The 16,360-nt window shown below is 43.2% G+C and overlaps 1 long non-coding RNA gene across 1 annotated transcript; it reads right to left on the bottom strand.

The window, feature by feature from the left end:
• Window positions 1-9,621: 9,621 nt before the first annotated feature.
• LOC140591649 (uncharacterized) lies at window positions 9,622-16,359 on the bottom strand. The gene is made up of 5 exons (XR_011991924.1): window positions 15,564-16,359; window positions 14,424-14,549; window positions 14,228-14,290; window positions 11,584-11,766; window positions 9,622-10,853 (listed from the first exon to the last, which is right to left on the bottom strand). It is a non-coding gene; the product is annotated as an uncharacterized lncRNA (long non-coding RNA).
• Window position 16,360: the final 1 nt, after the last annotated feature.

Consider the following 16,360-nt stretch of genomic DNA (forward strand, 5'->3'; position numbering starts at 1 on the left):
CTCCTAAAACAATGCATTGTTGCTAAAGTAAATGTGAAACAACTAGTCTAGTCTTTCAATCAAGGAAACAAACCAGTAAAAGCACAAGAGCTGAACTATTTAACAGTACAGGCGTCACGTCAGATATTGTATATATTTGCATAGTGCAATATTTTAAAATAATATATTGTCAGGATCAGTCCCTGCCCTGTCCTGTTTGTTGTTTCCCTGTTTGCCCAGCAGGTGTCGCTGGCCATGTCGTTGCTACTGTTTTAGTCCTTAGTGATTGTTAATAATGCTCACCTGTTCCTTGTAACTCTCAGTCCTAGTGTTTGATTAACAGACTTACCTACACCTATCCCTTGTCTAGCCCTCCTTAACTGGCATATATATATATATATGCGCCTACTCTTGCATTTTTCTCCTGATAGTCTTTATATTTACTGTGTACCTTGGTTTGGTCATGGTTTGCTCATTGACTCTGTGTGCTTTTGCCTTCCTTGTGCGCCTTGGTTAGTCCCAGTGTTGTTTCCCGCCTCTGTTTAGATCCCCTGTGGTCCTTTTGTTTCCTGTCCTGCTTTTGAGGTGGGCTTATAATAAAACTCCCTGTACCACAGCCTCAGCATCGGTTGTGTTTTTTGGATTATGTTTCAATGTGACAGAAAGGACAACCGCCACAAACAACCCACTAATTATATAATTTCATAATAGGCTATGTATACACACACAGTACCAGTCAAAGGTTTGGACACACCTACCCATAGAAAGATTTATTCTGACTATTCTCTACATTTAGAATAATTATAAAGACATCAGAACTATAAAATGATATATATGGGGAATTATGCTCTGACCAAAAATGTATAAAAAAAATATATATATATATATATATATATATATATATATATATATATATATATATATATATATTTATATTTGTGTTTGGTTTTTTTTGGGGGGGGCACCTCTGTGGGTTGGGACTCAGAAGGTTGCTAGTTCAAATCCTGTGGTCTGCAGAATGATCGCAGTGACCACTGGGCCCTAGAGCAAGGTCCTTAACTCCACTGGCTGACCCTACTGCTTCCTCTATGTTAGTTACCCACATATTTGCTGAGCACTTATTGGGCACTTTTTCTTCACTCTCTAGTCAAGCTCCTCCCAAACCATCTCTACTGTGTTTAGGTCAGGTGACCAGGTCATGTGATGCAGTACTGTCACTCTCCTTTATAGGCAGTTTGTATATATATATATATATATAAAAATGAGGACTTTTCTTCCCTGCCCATAGTCCAGTAAGCATACAATACTGGGCATGTGAATTTCTGCTCAGGTTATCAACAAAAATTCCCTATCTGTTCTCCTTGCCAAGTTTGCATTCCATCCATTAATCATTTTTGATCATGTTAATAGTAGAACAGTATGGGCAAAGATTATTTTGTAGAATTAAGTCTTTATACTGAATATACAGATGAAAACTTTTGTAATGGTATTACAACAGAAGAACATAAGAAATTTACAAATGAGAGGAGGCCATTTGGCCCATCAGGCTCATTTGGGGAGAACTTAACTAATAACTCAGAGCTGATAAAATCTTATCTAGCTCTGATTTAAAAGAACCCAGAATTTTATCTTGCACTACACTAGCAGGAAGACTATTCCATACTCTAACTACACGCTGTGTAAAGAAGTGCTTCCTCAAATTAATTTTTAAATGTTCTCCCGCTAATTTCCACTTATGGCCACAAGATCTAGTATTTAAACTAATATTGAAATAGCCATTTCATATAATCGTAGCATCACCTCCCTTGACTTAAACGCCACACACCTAGATATGTAACCCAACATCCTATTGGCCTTTTTTTATTGCTTCGCCACACTGGTGAGAGTGGGACATGGCTCCCTGCATGGATTACCTTACATTTATCTATGTTAAATTTCATCTGCCAGTCCAGTCGCTAATTAAATCAAGATCCCGTTGTTGCTGAATCAGTATCTGCTACACCACCCACCTTGGTGTCGTCTGCAAATTTAACCAGTTTACTGGTGTCAATATCATTAATGTAAATTAATTAAATTTTAATAAAAGGAATCGTTGACAGCGCTATAATCAAATTGACAGCCCCATGAAAAGTATGTTTTTTGGTCGCACTGCGCAAACCTAACAGCATGCTGGACTCATTTCTCCTCCCCCCATATTGCATATGTATTTTCTGCTGGTACTGCAGAGTGTGCAAGTACTTGTAGGGGAGTAAGCAAGCTAAATTCACTTTGTCTCGGATGGTGCTGCCCGAAAGTTAAATCAGCCAGCTACGTCTGTGTCTGCTCACAAGTTAGCTCCCTAGGCTGCCACCTGTGATCAGCCAGCTACGTCTGTGTCTGCTCACAAGTTAGCTCCCTAGGCTGCCACCTGTGATCAGCCAGCTACGTCTGTGTCTGCTCACAAGTTAGCTCCCTAGGCTGCTACCTGTGATCAGCCAGCTACGTCTGTGTCTGCTCACAAATTAGCTCCCTAGGCTGTCACCTGTGATCAGCCAGTTACGTCTGTGTCTGCTCACAAGTTAGCTCCCTAGGCTGCCACCTGTGATCAGCCAGCTAAGTCTGTGTCTGCTCACAAATTAGCTCCCTAGGCTGTCACCTGTGATCAGCCAGTTACGTCTGTGTCTGCTCACAAGTTAGCTCCCTAGGCTGCCACCTGTGATCAGCCAGCTAAGTCTGTGTCTGCTCACAAGTTAGCTCCCTAGGCTGCCACCTGTGATCAGCCAGATAAGTCTGTGTCTGCTCACAAGTTAGCTCCCTAGGCTGCCACCTGTGATCAGCCAGTTAAGTCTGTGTCTGCTCACAAGTTAGCTCCCTAGGCTGCCACCTGTGATCAGCCAGATAAGTCTGTGTCTGCTCACAAGTTAGCTCCGTAGGCTGCCACCTGTGATCAGCCAGCTAAGTCTGTGTCTGCTCACAAGTTAGCTCCCTAGGCTGCCACCTGTGATCAGCCAGATAAGTCTGTGTCTGCTCACAAGTTAGCTCCCTAGGCTGCCACCTGTGATCAGCCAGATAAGTCTGTGTCTGCTCACAAGTTAGCTCCCTAGGCTGCCACCTGTGATCAGCCAGATAAGTCTGTGTCTGCTCACAAGTTAGCTCCCTAGGCTGCCACCTGTGATCAGCCAGATAAGTCTGTGTCTGCTCACAAGTTAGCTCCCTAGGCTGCCACCTGTGTTACCTAGAGGAGCAGCCAGCTCAGCCTACAAAAGGATTTTACTCACATACACTCCAAAAATTACATTTGACATTTGGGTCCTACCATTTCACATTTCCTGTGTTATTTCTACGGAATATGAGTGCTGAAATAAAGTTTAAAAAGATAAACTCCCCAGGGCAACTTGAGTAGCTGAAAGACTGATTAATTTTTATTATGTTAAAAATTGAAAGAGTTAAGGAGTCACATTTCCATTCCCACGAATGCACCTCTGCCACGCGCTCTTCCTTCAGCATGTAGTGAAGTATGGCACCATCGTTCTATAGCAAGGAAATGCACAAGTTCACGGAACAGATCTCACTACGCCGCTCTCCTCGACAACGCGCCTCTTGTGGAGCAACGTAATTATTCTTAGGATGAGCATCAGAGCACTGCGAGCTTCGCAAACGTAGACGAACTTGGAATCAGATTGATGGTATCACAACGGTACTTCCAGCAGCACGAATATGCTGTCAGTCAGAGGCATCGCCAGGTAGCAATAATAGTTGTGCTAAATGAAACATGTACTTGGAGTTCCGCAACTCATGTCTTTTTCACTTATTAAATTATTTACATGCTGTTCCTCTTCCCTCATGCTTTAATGTATATACATGTATTTAAAATTCACAACACAGTGATCACGATATACTGTATGTTATATCAGGGCCATATGCTCAAATACATTTGAGATTAAAGCAAGGTCGTAGTCATGGAGTCAACATTACGGAGCAAGGCAATAAATAGATATTGGGTGGGACATTGTGAGCACTTCTGAATACTGGGGGGGGGGGCATGTCCCCCCAAATATATATTATAATTCCCTCCTTGGGTTTGAGCTTGAATTGGGATTTCACGCTGCTTTTCAAGTACAAATTGGCAAATACACTGCCTGGCCAAAAAAAAAGTCGCCATTTGAATTTTTCGTTGGGCCGCCTTTAGCTTTGATTAGGTAGAAAACCTGAGAAAAACTTAGGTAGCTTTGATTATGCCTCACATTTGTCATTACATTGTTTCCACAAGCGTATGCAACATCTCACCTTTTATTTTCATCCAGATTTGCATTAATTTCTCACCGAGATCCTGTATTGACAATTGAGTTGAACCTCCATAAAGCCTCCTTCAGCACATCCCAAAGACCTTCAATGAGGTTAAGGTCACAACTCTGTGGTGTCCAAGTCATGCGTGAAAATGATTCCTCATGCTCCCTGAACCACTCTTTGACAATTCGAACCCAATGAATCTTGGCATTCTTGTCCTGGAATATGCTCATGCCATCAGGGAAGAAATAAATCCATTTATGATGGATGGAGGTGTAACCTGGCCATTCAGTACTCAGCTGACTTTACTTTATTGCTGCATATCGTTGCTCAGCTGTAATAATGATCCAGTCATGGGCTCTTAAGTATTTAAGACTTTTTTGGCCGGGCAGTGTACATCATAGTAGTTCGTAACTTGGTTCTAAAATTGCTGGAATTAAGCACAAAGGCTTTTGCTTCAGATCTGTGAAGTAGCATTGCTGTTTTACCCTTGAACAAGAGGCTCAACCAGTTTTTCCCCAGTAAAAATATACAGCAGTATAAATGGGCAAAGACTATGTTGGACATAGCTATTAGACAAACAATAGGACAATAACATGCACAAGTCGTTAATTTCTTCTGATGATATTCATTTGTGTGTTTTGTTGAAATCACATGACTCTGGACAGGATAAAATGTTGGATATTTGATGAGTGGATGGATGCTTTGTTGAACTTGGTCAATTTATGACATGTACACATCTAGAGCTCAGCCAGAGCTAAGAAATGCTATTTTAAAGTTTAGTTATAGGAAAGAAAAGTCAGAGGGTATAGCTCCTATGATGTACAGCTCTAATACGATCCGATTATGTCAAATATCACTGATTTTATATGTAGCAGAAGGAGAAAAATCAAGGAAATTAGATGAAAAAAATAATTCCAGAATGCATTAATATGCTTGGTTACAGATTGTTTGCTGAGCACTAGAAGCAAAAGTGTTCATTTTGTGTGTCTGTGAATAAAAACCTTTTCTATTCTAATATGGATATTTTATTTTGTCATCTATTTGGATAGGGCTGTATGGTAAGGGGAATAGCAAACACCCGAAATTACAATGACAATGGCACTCAGAACAACTCATACACAAGATTTGGTGAGAATATCACCAAACTTCAGCCAGCCGACAGGAGGCTGAAAATGTGGTTGGGACAGCCAATGACAGCTTGAGCCTCTTGGAACCAGTCACCTACCGGTACCAGCCCCTCTAGGCCACAGTTATATACTCCAAGATAAATAACAGCAGGCCACCTTGCTGGGTCAGTAAATTGAAGGCCACCAGATCTTTGTTGGACCGCTCCTCACACACTGCCCTGTGCTTCCCCGCTCAGTTCAGGCTGCAGAATAATGACCTTTTCTTGGCACAGTGTACTATTTGCCAGAAACAATGTCAGATTAAAACAAAATCTTATACTTCTCATAGATTCTACGGAAGGAATGAATACAGTGTGGGACATAGAAGAGGAGAAGAATAAAAACAACATAAAAAAAAAATCCTACTATATAAACATGACTGTGGGAAAAACATTTGTAAGTGGCTCTACAACAACCCACTGTCCAATACAGCCTTTGTTAAGAGTTTTCAGTGAGTAAAGCAGAACTTAAAGCCTGATATATATATGGATTCTTTCAGAACCACAGAGACCTAGCTGAATTTCCTCTTTGCCACATAATTGAGCAGCAGTGAAATTGCTCTAAGATTAAACTGGCTGAAGCCTGTTTTTAACCCACATAGATTCCTCCTGGTACTTGTCCCATGCGTCAGGGTTGATCTTTCACCTCGATCATGAGGAAGTCAAAGCTGTCTATTCAGAAAAACTGCAGCAAAGCTTCAGGAGAGACTCCTGCTGTCAGGTTATTTAGTGATTAAGTCCAGAATTATAGGACAGATTGTAATGTATATTGACATAATACACGTGCTCTTCAATCATGGATGAGCCAAAAATAATGCTATCAACACCCCCAAATTTCTATTCTAAATGAAAACTACAAATTCTACCAAAATCCTGCTATTACAGTACATCACACTAAGAGCATTTGACAGGTTTTTGTTTCCAAACAAATTTAGGTCCCACTTTTCACAGCCCTTCCCTCCGACTGCTGAAACCCTGGATGAGAGCTTCTCTCTTCCTGCTCCTTCTCCGCTTTCTCTGCCTTTCCCCATCGTCTGCTCTAGCACTTGCCCTGGGGGGGTTTAGAGTGTTACTGTGGTCATTGTGTATTCAAGAGACCATCTATACACTCAAGCACATGATCAGATCAACTGAATTTTCATGTTTCTTTGGTCACTTCTCTCTCCCCTCTGTGCTCCAACCAAATCCTAAACCAACTTCTTCTCTCGTTATTCATCTCACACTTTCCCTTTTTCATCCGTTGCAGCTCCACCTGTTCTGTCCACCACTTCAAAATCCCCCTGCACACATCTGCTGCTAATCTGTACACGACCAAAATCCAAATGACTCCTTTCCCATCTCTCCTCTCCTCCATACTGATTGGAGATATTTTCAGTAATTCCAGTCTCAAGCCATAGTTGTTTTCTTGAGTATTCACACTGGTATGGCGGCATGATGGAGCATTTGTAGACACTGCTGCCTTAGACCTGGGGTTTGCATGCTCTCCCTGACCATATGAATTTCCTTTCCAAAGTCATATGGTTAGGGTGGAGTGGTGGATCAGTTTAATACCAGAATACATAAGGTTTAATAAGATTATCCATTTCCATTTTCTTTACACATGCTAGCATCAGGTTTGGCTTGAAAATGCATGGTTCATTTTTGGAAATTAAGGCCCAATCCCAATTCTATTTTCTACCCCTTTGCCTACCCCTCACCCCTTCCCCTTGCCCCTTGAAATGAAGTGGAAAGGGGTAGGGTTAAAAAATTTCCCCTAAGAAATGGGACACCACTACTACACTGTTATACGTCATCATCCATTGTCACTACCTCCTAACGTTACGTCAGAGGACATGCACCGATGTTTATCACAAATTCCAAGATGTCGCCGTCAGCATCGTAGCATGTAAAGATTACTCACTCCCGAAGTTTTTTTGCGCCGTATTTGGACTTTAAAAACATATGTTCGTTTTCACCTCGAAAACGTATAAGCCTTCGGGTTTCCTCAGCTGTCCCTATACAGAATATAATTTACAAAAATGTTGTCATGTTGCAATAAGTACGAATAGTGTAAGCACCGTTCATTTACATGTACACATATGGCCGTAAGCAAAACAAAACAACGCGTTACAACATGCAGTCAGTTACCGGGTAACGTTATATGACATAAAAATATATTTCCTAATATTGTGCAATCAGTGCTATCCGCAAGCAAACTTTAGCGATTTTTTTTCAAACGTTTCTTTACAGAACATCACCGTAAACACAAACACAAGATTGATGGTAATATACATGTAATGAAAAAATGTCATAAAAATCCTTATTAATGGCAAAAATTACTTAACATTTATGGGTCTGCTTGCTCGAGTGGGCAGCCATGTTATAAATTTCTCTTAGCCCTTCGTTTGAAGTGAGGTCCCGAAAAATCTTCGTTTCGAGGGCTATCTAGCCCTTCCCCTTACCCCTACCCCTCCAATCAAAAGAGAATTGAGACACCCCTACCCCTACACGTGAACGCGCCAAACGGAGGGGTAGAGGTAAGTGTAGGGGTAAGGGGTAGAATTGGGATTGGGCCTAAACCTTCCCCCAAGCCCCTAATGTTCCATGACCCACAGCAACACTGGACCAGACTGGTGCCAGTCCATGGAGCAGAGGTTGGGAACCCTTGGGTTAAGCAAATTGGTGTGAATTAGTCAGTGTGCATGTATGCGTCCTGTGTTCACCGGGCATCCTGTTCAGGGTTTACCCCAGCCGTGTATCCTGTCCTGCCTGGGACAGGCTGCAAACTACCCAAAACCATGCACAAACATTTAGAAGATGGATGGATGGAAGTTAACAAATATGAAGGCTGCCCCTTTTGTATTTGATCCCTCTGAGGAGATGATAACAATCTGCAGTGTTTCAATCAGACACTGGCAATGCGCTCAGTCTTATGTGGAAACTTAGCCTCCGGAGTCAAGGCCCTTTGAACTCAGTCACATATACCTGAATAACAAGCCACAGGGTTTTATTATTCAGGGAAAGGGCTGCTGTCTCCTGGCCAAAATGGAGCAGCTAAAACTCAGGGAGTGAAGAACATTCCAAAAAATTAAACTAACATAAATAAAACATAAAACCAGTATAAATACATAAATTGAATATTTCAGTTCGGGAAAAAACGGGATGAGTAACTCTGGGTTGGACTGCAAGCAGACAGGATGGCTAAGGCAGTGCCGTCTGGGCCGGTGGACGTCCATCCCTGCCCCATGTGTCTTGTTCCCTTTTGGCCAGCAGGTGTCGCTGGTCATCCTGCTTTCCCCCCTTTCTGTCTGCCCATCAGCCCCTAGTGTGTTTCTGTGCTCCCAGGGCTGGTGGATTCCCGCGGGATGGGAAACAAAATCACTATAAATAACGTGATTGGGACGGGACTGGAAAAAATGTAAGCGGGAGTGGGCGGGACTGGGAATCGTAATAACACTATGATAACTTTATACAGAAATATACCTTTTAAATAAATAAACTAATTTTGAACTCAATACTAGTTGTCCTGTCTCTTTATGCTCTCCTCCTGTTTGCTTTGGTGTAGCCGGTTAAGTGAATGGCGTGCTCCACACACCCGTAGCAGTTGGTGGCGATAGTCCCAACCACCAAAAATGTAAGAGAAGAAGTAGGCTTCTTCACGCACTTTTTAGCCACGAAAATCATAACCAAAATGGAGGCAGACGTGAAAGCTACGCTGCAACGACTACTGTCTAAAAATAATACATCAGATGTGCTCACGGATATTTCTGGGCGGTCTGAAATAACTAAAAAAAAATTACGGGTTGAGAAAGATGCATAGAATTCAACATGAAACACACTGCATTGTTAAGATGACTTTCAGTTCAATAAAATAACAAATTACATTTTGGATTTTTATTCAACTAAGCTGGGCATGCTGTGATCTGTTCTCTATTTTTGTAACTGACAGATTCCAGCCAAAAAGAAAACAACATGGGAGTGGGAGGGAATGTCATTCTTCTGTGATTGGGACGGGACGGGATTTTCCCCCAGTTTTTTTATGGGATTGGGATGGGATGGGATTTTTTTTGTGGGAGTGGGACGGGAGAGGTTTGAAAATTCACTCCCGTCTCACCCCCTAGTGTGTAGCTCAATGGGTAGAGAGACTGGCTCAGAAGCTAGACTTCTCAAGTCAGAAGTTCAGAGCGCATATCAAACTGACCACTCCCAAAAAAGCACACAAGGCTCTGTTTTTAAAATATCTCTTATTTATTTTCTTTATAAAATAAGATGGTGATTAATACTTTGTTCTCAGATTCAATACTAAAACTTAACTAATAAAAACATCAGGCCTTATGTTACGAAAAGACGTACAAAAACAACATTTTAGCACCTTTTTTTTAGATGGACATGCAAATCACTAGTTATAACAACAGACACAGCAGATGTACAAAGACACAGAAACACACTTTCCTATCCAGTCATTGCTGAATACATGCATGCAGGTGGTAATCACCACAATATGGCTTATGCACTGCAGTAACGCTGCTGAGGAGAAAGCTGGGTCATGCGTTCCATCAGCACTGATGCTAATGCTCTCATCAGCCAGAAGAAGTCATCACCCCAAGGCCTGAATGGAGTGTGCTTCCCCCTATCGGTGCACCACAAAGCGGGAATCAGAAATGCTCCACACAAACTGAGCAGTAGGTCTTCAAAGAGGATTCATTAGCAAGTGCAGGTAGCTGCACTTTGACAAGACAAAACAACAACTTAATGAACCTTGAATGTAAAACTGCTTCACGGCAAGACAAACGTCCGGCGACACATGACTCCTGTTTGGGATCCTGGCTGAGTCTGATACACGCGAACACACGAACACACACACACACACACACTCACACACACACACACACACACACACGCACAATTAAACCAGTGAGTACAAAGGCATTGGTTTTGTTACACTTTCAGATGATTAGCTATTTGGTCCCTCGCCAAAATCAACCTTTGGCACCTTATTTGGGGTTTCTGACAAACTCATTAAGAGCTGAGGGGCTTAAAAGGATTAATGGGCTTTTTAAAAATTGTTTAAAAAAAGATTATTGCACAGAAGTCCACTCCATGTTTTTCTTATAGTACAAAGACCTACTGTACAACACACACTGAAAGACAGATTTATGCTGTACTGTCAGTTCAGTAAATCAAATAAATAACTAATCAAATCACTGACTGGGCTGTTGAAATATTCTATAAAAATTACAGGTGATTACTGAATTAGGTTTTACAAGAGTGCATGTCGAGGATAAAAATATAAATGACTGATGGGAAAGTAAGAGACAAAATAAATAACTGCTTCAATGAAGGGCACCCCACTGTTCTAAACAAACATTTTTCAAATAGTCCACAATGGTTTCCTGACATTCTTGACAGATGATTGGAGGACAGAGCACAGATCATCTTCCCTTCCTGGGGGACACAGCTCCTGCAAATCATAAAACAAGTCAGTTTCTGAGAAATTGCCCAATCCACCAAGTCTCCAGACCCTTATACCTTCCTGTCAATTATCTCTCCTCCTTCTTGGTAACCCATTATCCAAGCTCTCTCCTTCTCCCCATACATGCATCTCATTCTCTTCCCTCTCATTTTCCATCCCAGCTCTACCTAGTTTCCCATTATAACCAGCTACGTTTCTATTCCCTGCTGTACCAGGCCCTTCTGCTTTCCATATCTACCCACTGACTTAGATAAGCTAATGGTCAATTACTTCAGTGTATGAACAGGCCAATGGAGACAGTGTGGTTCTATAACCTTGTTGAGGAGCTGGTTACGTACTACAGCAGTAACCAATTCAGGTGCGCACAAAAGAGCTTATAAAGGTGTAGTGGTTTGGAAACGATGGGCTCAGTCTCACATCATCAATACTGCCAAAGTGAAAAAAGGTTACGGTGTGGGCCTCTGTCTATGAGTTCTAGCCGAAAAGGGCAAAATTTTGAATATTTTCCCTAACCTGACTTTCAAAGGTCACACCAACATCCAGGTTCATACCAATATAATGAATATTCCAGCAATGTAATGTAATCCACCAAAATTTTTTCCTACATGAATGTCTTGTTCTCAAGCTGCTGCCAAACGCTGAAGGGAAGCTTCTCTTGGCAGCTGCGCTGAAATCCCTCTGCAGGTATGTGTCTGGGGCGCGTGCGCGTGCGGCCTACCTTTGCTCCCCCCCAGGCACTGCAGCTCGCAGTCCTCCGGAGCCAGGAAGCGGTTCTCGTTACCCCCGCAACCACTATAGACGAAGGGCCGGCAGGTTCCCGCCTGGGTGTTGAAGTACCACCTCAGCGTGTAGTTGGAGCAGCTGCCTTCATCCAAGGGCAGTGAGCATGGCTCTGCTAAGGCTGAGAACACAAATTAGCAAAACGTGAGACTGTGCTGACGGCTCTACTCCAGCCTGGCTAGTATTAGCACCAAGGATCATGCAACTCATCCTACAACTAGGGGCCCTGATGTCATGAGTGACCCAGCAGGCACAATTCCAATAAAGCCATGAATGAAACCATGCAGAGGGAGCCATGCTTAGACCAGGAGTGAATCTCAATATGCCTACTTGACCGTACTTATGTTCTCATGTACCTGTTTTTATGACATCTTCCATTGCTGAGGACCAGTTCCAATACTAAGAACACAAGGTTGGTACAAATCCCCAGATGTTGGTCTTGCTCCACCCCAAATATCCAAGATACATCGGGCTGCATCCTTGCTGAACGAGACCAATCCCATGATTCATTGCTCCCCAGTTTGCTCTTGGGAGGCAAGTTCACAAGACTGGTCTTGCCAAGACCACAAGTACGGTCTATGTGTTCTTGGTATTGAGATTCACCCCAGAACTCTGGCAGGACATCACTTTGTGTGGCTGTGGGTAAGGCCTCAAACTACTTGGAGACCCACCCCACAACCTCATAGCCGTGCAGAGCAAAGGAGACCAACAATGGAGAGAGACAGGAGGTAGATCCAGGAGGACGGCTGTTCCCTTGTGTCCCCAGGTCATGTTTCTAAACCCAAATATTCAGCAGCATAGTCCATTCTGCGCAGTCTCTTTGGTCATGGCTGACCACCCAACTCTCTCTCCCTAATATCCGACCGCCCACCTCACACGCCCAAGACCGCCTCTCACTTCATCTCAGGAAGCTGCTCTACGCAACCTCTGTCCAGCATTAACACTCTCGCTGGAGGCCATGCTAAGAAGCCACAGAACTTCCTGAGCTCAGTCAGCCATAACATCTTTAATCTTCTCCAGAAACGATCCAATATGTATTTTGTTCCTTCCACCCACATCAAGAACATGAACTATGGTCCTGAAATACCACCAGCTTTGCTCTGACTTGTTCTTACCAATGAATTATCACTGCATCTGAGAACTCTGAAATCCTATAATTTTTCAGTGGAAAAATTCATTGATTCTGGTGACCCTACAAAGTAGCCAAGACCTTTGCATGATGTGTCAAAGGCAACTGTTATCTGCACATCTGATGTGGCATGGCCAATTGGAAAGGCGTCACAATATGTCAAGTCTAACACAAAATGCTATCACACTCAGACGAATTTCATAAGCATTTGCTTTTCATCCACTGATGTGGTTCTTTAAGACTGCTTTATGATCTTTTTACAATGTCAATCATAACCATAAACATCAAAACCTATGGCGATGGCGTGCAAAAGGGAAACCAAACAACAGCTACCAAAAACTAAATTAGCAGGGTGAACCACAATTATTCTGCATTCTGCTATAAAAGGTAAACAAGTATATGGGGTAGCTTTGTGGGTCTGGGGGTTAGGACTGGGTGCCAGGGATCAGAAGGTTGATGGTTCAAGTCCCGTTGTTGGCAGTGATGCCTCTGTGGGACCCTTGACCCCATTTGCTCCCGGGGAGCTGGATGCTGGCTGACCCTGTGCACTGACGCCTAAACGTTCTCTCACTTCTCTGTGTCTCATGAAGAGCAAGACGGAATAAGGCAAGAACACAATTTGCCCATGGGGATGAAAAAAGTATCACTATTCTATTCTAATACACAGCGCCATTCAGTTGGAAAAAAGAGACAAAGCAATTGCTGTTCTATATTTGAAAATATTGAGGGATTCAGACCACATAAATAATGCCTTAAAAGAAAGAGCAGGTTAAAATAAAAGCAGCACTGTCACTTTCACTGGAATGCATAATGATGGCGACACATAAATCTACAATGGATAGAACTGACACAAACAGCCCACAGCAAATGCAACAGAAAGTGATTACATGTATATAGAGTATTATATGTACTTTGGTCTAAAATCAGAAGTTATTTCACAAGGAGAAGACCTTGGGTGACTCACAGGGTCAGCTAACTTGCACTTCAAAGGGTTGGAGCTTTATGATGTTTAGATGTCAGTCAGGATAAAAGCAGCTGCAGGATGATCTGCATGGTGATTGGCGGGGTGGGGGAGGGGGATTTACCCAGCAGGACCGGCACTGCGTTTCTTCCAGGCCAGTCACAGCTGCTTGCGCTGACCTAATTAATGCCACCGCTACTAAAAAGTACAGAACTCATGGCAGAGGCGGGAAATCTCGACACCCTGGCTTGCCCGGTTAGCCATGCCACCCGCGATAATCCTCAGCAGTGTAACAATCGTCTGGAACTGCACATGCTGTGTTTCTGTAACCAAAGCGACCAGTACTGAAAGGGTACAGCGGAGAAACACTGGTGCTCACTGCACTGGCTCCAGCAGCTCTGCTTACATGCACAGCACCCTCACCCCCCATCTTGAGAACGAGGGACACGCGCACTGGAGCATCCCCCCCCCCAAGCACTGTGAGGCCATTACCTGCCCCGGGTGTCTCTCTCTTGCGTCGGGCAGCTTGTAGAGATTCTGCAGTGTTGACTTCGTCTGCATTGGAAGGACAGCACTCTACACTCAAGACCCAGGTCAGACCACAGAGAGCGGCTGGGACAGTAACAGCTGCACCCCCCTGTCCCTGTCCTCCCCCCCAGAGCTGAGCAGAACAGGATCAGTTATGTACCATTTGCCAGTATGGATGTTGGGGTGAGATCAGCATCTTCCTCCTGAGGATCACTGTAGCTCTCAATGGAGTAGATGTGCTCATAGTCGGGGTCATTGGTGTTCAGTACCACACGCAGCTGCCGTCCTGCAATGGGGAGGGGGGGGGACACCATACAGGTCACAGCACCCATCCACCTCCATGCCGATCAGCTTACTAGCAGGAGACAGCATGACACGGTTTTTGGGCCATCCTCTTCTGCAGCAGGAACTTTGGGACCACCTCCCAGTCACAATGCACCTTAAGTTACATATCCTGAGGTATCATCCCTTTATGTACTTTTTTTTGCCTATTTTATCACTCTTGGTTATCTTCATTCTAATGCCCTAAACGGGCAATGTGATGCTGTTTTGGACCTGGACTTTCCAAACAGTTGAAGCTTCCCAAAAACAAGCCTTCATCCTTGGGGCTCATCTACCAGAGGGCTGCATGCAAGCTCAGAATTTGATGCTGAGAGACTGAACCCTCAATAATCAGGTATCAAGATATACAGAAGATACCTACAACATATAGGTTATGGGGTTGTGCCAGGTCAGATGTTTGGGAAATGTTGTCTTACCACTGTTTCTCATTTGTGGTGTTTGCTTTCTTTAGTAAGCTTGAATATCTGTGCTTAGAAGGGCTTACATACGTGAAACTCCTCACCAAACAGCAATTTTAGGTTTGTTTACCTAAGTATTTTATTGTCCTTGGGGGTATTCCACAAAGCAGGATTTCTTGCTTAGCCGGATAACTTGTCAGATTTAAGGTAGTCTGTGCTAAATGCAAGTGAACAAAGAAAAAGACAATATAGCCCAGATTAACTTAAATCCAAGAAGTTATCTGGCTAAGCAAGAAAGCCTGCTTTGTGGAATACAGATCTTCTGATTCCTGTCTGTCCTTATAAATGGTAATTCCCTACAGAAACTCCATGCTACACATGCCACAGGGTGCTACTTGCAGAATTTCCCAAACTTTTCCACCCATGCTCAAACAGGCATTTCCAGAAGGTCAGACTGTATTAAGCAACAATGCGTTTCCCTGACACAGCTAGCCAGGTCAGCCTGACAGCAATGGAGGGCACAGAGGAAGAGAGGCTCGAGGACAGATAGACAGACTCACCCTCCTCATCCTGCTGAGACAACTGCCGCTCAGGGATGGGCCTTACCCTTACAGACTCGACCAGCGTGTGGGACGAAGAGTCTGGGACAAGACCTAGGACACAGCGGAAGTATGGAACCAGTACCAAGAAGGACAAAGACTGGAGAAAATGTCACATAAGTAGAGAACACGCATAACATACACGCATACACGTATAACACACCAGAGATGTCAATATACACACAAGAGGACCATGGACTGACTCAGAGAAATGCATTTATGCAGGAAGACTGCTCTGCATAAGACACATTTCCAAGTACCACAACTTTTGAAGCAGCCAGAAGACAGACTGGGTGAGGAGATCAAACCACATGCTAGAATCTGTAAGACCCTAAAGTATCCATTCTCTCTTCCTCTCAGAAGGACAGTGGAAAACAGGAAAAAATGTGATCTTTTGGGGCTACCATCCCTTAATGATTCAAGCTCTCAAAGTATTACCGAAAATAGAAAATTCCAATTTTGAACATCAAAAGTATCTTCTTCGCTATGGAATACCTGAATTCTAAGCACTATTCCGAATGTTATTTAAATTTAGAGCTGACCATGTTTGCACAGACTCCTGATTTGCACATTTTTAAATAAAGTCTGGCATTTGGCATCAGCGCCTCCTGAAAACCTGGGGGAAAGTGACACTTGACATCATGGTGTCTCATCGGTAGCAAGACTTTTTGTATTTAATAAGCATTTCAGTGGCTAAGTGTGAACTCATACTCAGGCTAATGACACAGATTTACTGTTCCACATTGCCAGGCCTACAA

This window comes from Paramormyrops kingsleyae, chromosome 6 (genome assembly GCF_048594095.1).
Source record: "Paramormyrops kingsleyae isolate MSU_618 chromosome 6, PKINGS_0.4, whole genome shotgun sequence".
Classification (NCBI taxonomy): Eukaryota; Metazoa; Chordata; class Actinopteri; order Osteoglossiformes; family Mormyridae; genus Paramormyrops; species Paramormyrops kingsleyae.